The sequence below is a fragment of the Oxyura jamaicensis genome, chromosome 1, assembly GCF_011077185.1.
Source record: "Oxyura jamaicensis isolate SHBP4307 breed ruddy duck chromosome 1, BPBGC_Ojam_1.0, whole genome shotgun sequence".
In the NCBI taxonomy this organism is placed as follows: domain Eukaryota; kingdom Metazoa; phylum Chordata; class Aves; order Anseriformes; family Anatidae; genus Oxyura; species Oxyura jamaicensis.
The window spans coordinates 184433961-184440035 of NC_048893.1; positions in this window are offsets into that span (position 1 = coordinate 184433961).

A 6075-nucleotide genomic window follows, 5' to 3' on the forward strand; every position below is an offset into this window, starting at 1 on the left:
CATGCGCCCGCCCCCGGCCCCCGCCCGGACGGCGCGGACCCGGCCCCCGCCCCCACACCGGCGGGGAGAGGGGGAGACCCCCGGGACCACCCCAACCCCCGGGATCCTGAAAGAGGCGACCCCCAGACGGGCTGGGGGGGGGAGGACGGGGGGGGGCCCTCCTCAAGAGCTGGGTCTGGTACCTGCCCCCGCCCCACCTACGGGACGGGAGAACAAGTGGAAAGTAGTTTTTTATTATTATTTTTTACTATTATTATTTTTAATAAAAAGGCAGAAAGCAGAGGGCTCCTCAGACTGGGCCTGCTTTTGAAATCAGTTTCTAAGGTTTTGGTTCCTTTCAGCCCCTCTGCCCCGGCTGCAGGTTTGGCAGAGCTGGGAGCCTGCCCCTGCCCAGGCCAGCCACCCCTCAGTGCCCTCGTTGCTTTCAGGGAGCCCCCGGCCCAAGCCCCCTGCTGCAAAGGGGCAGGCAGAGGCAGCTCTCCCCCCTCTGCCAGAGCCCCCAGGGGGGCAGAAGCCCAGGGGTGCTGGCCTTGGCCATAGCAGCTGGTTATCGACATGGTGTGGGTGCCATGAGTTGGGCAGCGCCAACGACTGTGATGAAACAGGCATGGAGTTGAAGGACAAAGTCTGAGATGCTCCATCTCAACGTCTGATGATCCTGAGCGATCCTGAGCTTTCAGCTTCAGTGGTTTTGGGGCAAGGAGCACCACCAGGTTTCGGGGCAGCCGGTTCCAGCCATCAGCCCCTGTCCTGAAGAGCTGTGTGGGAAGGCGGCTGCCTGCAGACAGAGGTGGGAGCCAGGGGGTCTGCCCAAAATCTGCGCCGGGGCCTTAATGCAGAGATCAGCCGTCAGCGTCACTTTCCTTAAAGCTGGGTTGAACTGATGCTTTCATAATAAGAAAAACAGCTTTTTGATTATACGTGGCACACAAACTCCTTCCCCAGCCTGTATGAATTGCTTCCACTGACACTCAGTAAGGTCATCCCTTTAAATAGCAACAGCAGAGGATCAGACACTCTCCTTTTTACCTCGCTGTCTCACCCGTACGTATTCCCATCGACGAGCCTCGATCACCACAAAATACCAGCACCAGATCCCTTGCAGAGATTATCCACAAAAGCTATTTCATATATTGCAGCTCAGAGTGTCTCGACTTGTCTCTGTAAGCCCAGGGATAATTATCCTTTTGTGAAACTTAAAACATGTGGCACTTGGGGAAGTGCTTTATAATGCATTTAGCAATAGACTAATTAGCAAAGATTTTTTTTCCAGCTGTATTTTGAAGCCGGTTGGGTAACATCTGTATGATTTATTAAAGCTTAAAGCTCTTCCACACACAAAAAAAGTGAAAATACATAAGTATGGCAACAGCCGTTTCTGCTCCGCTACTTTTCCACTTACTTTTCTGTGTCTAGCAATTTCACACTAACTCAGCCTACTTCAAAGTAAGCCCAATGCTTCACTGGAGCCCCGCATCCCACAGGCACTGAATTCACAGGCTCCCATCAAAGTGAGCATCTCGCAGCTTTCAGGTGGAATCGAAACATCACGGGTACGTTAGAGTGGGCAAAGATCTCAAAAGCCTGGAGACAATGCTGATCCCATGGTCCATAAGTCTCTGTTACCTGCTCCAACTTGACGTTTTCTGAAACTCTCCCAGATTTTACTACCACCAGTTACAGCTTCCCGAGACCTTCGGCTCACCGCACGTTTTCTTACCAAACACAGGATCACAGGAGAGCAAACACCAAGCTGTATTTCACAACCAGCTGAAGAACTCACCTGCTCTGCTCCGTTTCTTGACAAACCTTCGCATGCACACCAGGAAAACAAGGAGCCGTGTACTTTCTGTGACATTTTACTGCTATAGCCTGTGGTACGCGGGACTCAGCCCACGATGGCTCCACGTGCCCTTACCCGAGCGGCCTTCTCCTTGTTTACCAATGGCACTTTAGCTGCTTTTCTACTGTTACTGAAGTCCTACACCCAGGAAGTTTTTCTATTGTAAATGAACCACGAAAAAAAAACACATCAGAAACAGGGAAGGTGCCAGTGGGAGAACTACCACACGCCAGGCGGAGGCCGAGGCCCTGCACTGGGGGCAGCGAGGCCCCATGTGAGGGACCCGTTTGTGGCGCAGGCGAGCAGAAAGGGGAAGGACCGATTAGGGGAAGCTGTAACAATTATGAGAAGCTAACAACAATCCCCCCCCTCCCTCCCCCTTGGGTTTTCACCTTACAAATTTCCCAAGGCGGAGGCAGGAAGGCAGAGCTCTGTGGCTCTGTTTTGGCTGGAAACCTTCAGAGCCCACGGGACGGCCAACCCCGCCACGCGGCCCAGCGCGCTGCCGCAAGCTGCTCGTGTGAACGGCTCCTGCTGTCAGGGATGTTTTGCTTCCCCTATCGTGTTTCCGACCCGTGCTCTGTGAATTGCTGCCTTCCCTCCGTGGTACGGGGGCACAGCGATGGCAGAGGCTCCTGTCCCATTTTCCTTTTGGTCCAGGGGAGATGGACTTTAGGCTGATGATGGACACATCCTTCTCTGGCCCTTTGGGATTTTTTGTTTCGTTCTTACTAAACAGTGAGTGGATTTTATCCGCTTTGGTACAAGTGAGATTAACAGCTTCCCACTACACAGCCCTGGATGCCAAGCAGGCACATTCACGTACCTTCCTCATCGTGTTTAGCTGGCGTATCTGCCGTCGCAGCCTTACTGTCAAACAGCTTCGCACCCTCCTCAGAAGCCTTGAAATTCTGCAGTTGCATCCACAACGTCGCAACTCCAGCTGCTGGGTTAAAGCTCTGAACCTGAAATCGCCTCCTTCTCTTCTCCCAGAGAAAAACCAGCATTAATTGCCACAAAACTAGCACTAATTGCCACGTTTCTCATGTTCAGCTCACGGCACGTAACAGCCAAGACATGCTTATCGCAGCAGACAGATTTGCACTGCTGGATTTGTACACACGCAGCATCGCAGCTTAACACTTCGTCAGCAGAGATTCCTCTTCCTGGCAATAGAAAGCAATGAAATTGATTCACATCTGAAAGTCGAGCTGAAGGTGTAGGGGTTTAGTTATTAAGTACATATATTATTAGTTTTAATTATAAACAAACCACCGTGGAGTCAAAAATGCCTGCGTTCTGTATACTTGTCCTGGCACAGTCACTGCTCGGTAGAACCGTATCCCCCTGCCGACAAAGCGATGCCTTGCTGCCCCCGTGCGAAGTTAGCGGGAAGGGAAGCACCCGCAGCTACAGGGTCTGGACCAAGACCCAGCGTGGTTAAGAGCATGGCTGTTGCTGCCAGGAGATGCTGATATTAATTCCTGGGATGAGGATAGTTGCCAGAATATATGAGCTTAATTAGCAGGGCTTCCTTCCCTTCTTGCCTGGTAATTAGCTATCTTTTATACCAGCATAACTATACCTATGGCATTATTTAAACACCAACAGCATAGTTAGAAAGCCCAGACTGCCACTCTCATTGTGGTATGGCTTGAACAAGCTGGACTTTTATTTTATTTCTGCGTAGGGAGTGTATTTAATATCTACATTTTAAAATACAAGTATTCATAACAGGAAGGCTTTCTTTCATTGGCTCTCATTTCCTGGAAAATAATTAAAACAAGACGATCCAAGAAACATCTTGCAGAAAAGAGTCAAGGGCTGTAAAAAAAAAAAAAAAAGACCTAGGATGCAGTGACATGAAGCTCACGTGTTCCCCAGGAACCTGATGGGAACCTTCAGTGGCGCCCAGCACACACCAGTGGGCAGGGACTTGGCTTCTCCTCCCAGTGCTTGGTGTCCCTGTGCACGCAGCAATGACATGGGACATCGGCACCCCGCTGCTACAGGCGACGCAGACACCTCCCCTATCTCATGGCTGGCTCCAAAACCCACCACTGCTGGAGATAAGGGAATGAGGTGAGTGGGCATCTGTAAGTGCTTGGGGACACCTCCCAAATTCACCAGGGAAACGTCACTACACACTACAGAGGAGGCTGTTTCTCAGAAAACATCCCCCAGGTTCAGCGCTGAGCCCAGCGCCTATCTCACTGTGGCTTTGGGGCTTTTTGCTGCCTGACTCCTTGGCCACAGTGAATACAGCTGTCACCTTCCTTCCCCCAAGTCTTGGCACATGGTTTTTGGGAGCTCCCACTTACCCCTGGCCCAAGACTGTTGTTGCAGGATAAAAGCTGATGCGCGTGGCTTCAGATTGAGAGCGCATTTCCTAATTTAATTATTACTGCTATAACCAACCACTACAAACAGAAAAAACCCTTCGGTTTTTCTCCCCCATACTCAGAGCATTACCATACTCAAAGCCAACACAAATAATGGTAAAACCCTTCCCTCTTTACTCTCAGAGCAGACTTACAACAGAGCTTCAGAATCAAACTCACTTTGTACTGCTGACACAAGCAGTTTCACCCTCGTGGTCCGTACTGTGTGAGCTCAACTGATGGCCAAAGCAGGTCTCACCCTCCCTGGGGATAAGGCTCCCTCCTGCTTCAGCTGCTGGGGGCACACCAAGACCTGCCTGCTCCCCCAAAGCTGTTTGTGGGATTTAAGCTGCTACCATGCTACCATGGGGTAAGCAGCAGTGACATTCGTGGCAGTGAGCTCCTTCAGCCAGCCACTGCCTGAAGCACTCAAAATGAGACTAAAAAGAACGTTTTCCTATTTGAAAGCAACACGGTGCACATTGCTAAGAGACATTTACATAGCATTAAAGCCAGCACCTTCCTTCTGCTGTCACTTCCGCTAGTTTTGTCTGGTCTGAATGCAGAGTCCAGACAACCAAGAAATGCTATCATTGTTAACAGGATTCTTGATGTTTGCAGTTTGGAGTAGCTTCTACTTAGGCACCTAACCATGGAGTTAGTAGACTAGCTTTAGCTACCCAACTGTATGTAGTTCGTGCTCCCCTCCGCAAGGTTTCACCCAAACAGAAGCCTGTTCAAGTTGCCTGTCACTTCTTCCCCCCTAAGAACTTACTTCTCTTATTAAGTGTACCAGATTACTGTTCAGAATTAAGTTTCAGATAATAAACTGCTACTTGATTTTGAATATTTGCCAAGTCTGTGTTTCTTGCCCTTTTTTACTATTAGTACAACCACAGTGTCCAACCAAAGCCTCATCATCCTAGCTTGCTTTTGTGCCTGGGATGATCAGCCCAGAAGCATATCCTGTTGGCACCACACGCCACATCAAATACACAGATCCAACACGGTATTTATTGCTCAGATGCCATACACCAGCCTCTAATCAGCGCAGGGTTTTGGAAGCAATTACACTACTGTCTAGCAAGCTGCTGTCCTTGTGCTGTCCAAGTACACGCCGTACAGTGACACCTGTGTTGGAGAGACAAAAAGAGGGAAATCCATCAGTCTGGGACCTTAACTGAACAAACTAGAAACAGAGCTTTCACTTGCCCAGCTGTTGACCTGCTTAGGACAGGAGTATGCATTCCAAGTTTTCGATGCAAGCATTCAGCAGACTGGACCTGCTATCCTAGTAGGGGCACGTCTATACCCAAACAGACATAAAACCAACCCAAAAACTTCTCTAGAATTTTTAAGAAGCCTCTAAACTTAATCATAAACTGTTTGGAGTAAGCTAGAATTGCCTTACTTCTAAAAGGTACTGAAGCAAAAGGCAAACTGCTCTTTGGAAAAGGCTAGGTGCCGCTTTAGATTCAGCAGCACACTCGCTTCCTCATCATGGCACTCCACAACTGCAGTGATGGGCTGTGAAGATTAAATTCCCGAGGCTGATTAAGGGCATTAAGTAATAAACCTCACAGCAACACAGCCAGCTGAGTCACAGGGATCGTCCAAATGCTGGTGAAGCTTAATGAACTTCAGGCTGAGACCCTACAGCCTTAGAAAGAAGTGCAAGAAAACGTGAATGACCTGGAAGCAAAAGGTGCACAACAGCGCCTGCGAGGGCTTTGCAGAAGCAGTGTAAAAGTGGTTGTCTCCTGCCACCTGGTGAAAGCAGTGTTCACTAACAGAGCTGTGGGAATCCTGATACAAAATTTTTTTATTTTTTTTTTTGGAGGTGTTTTTTTT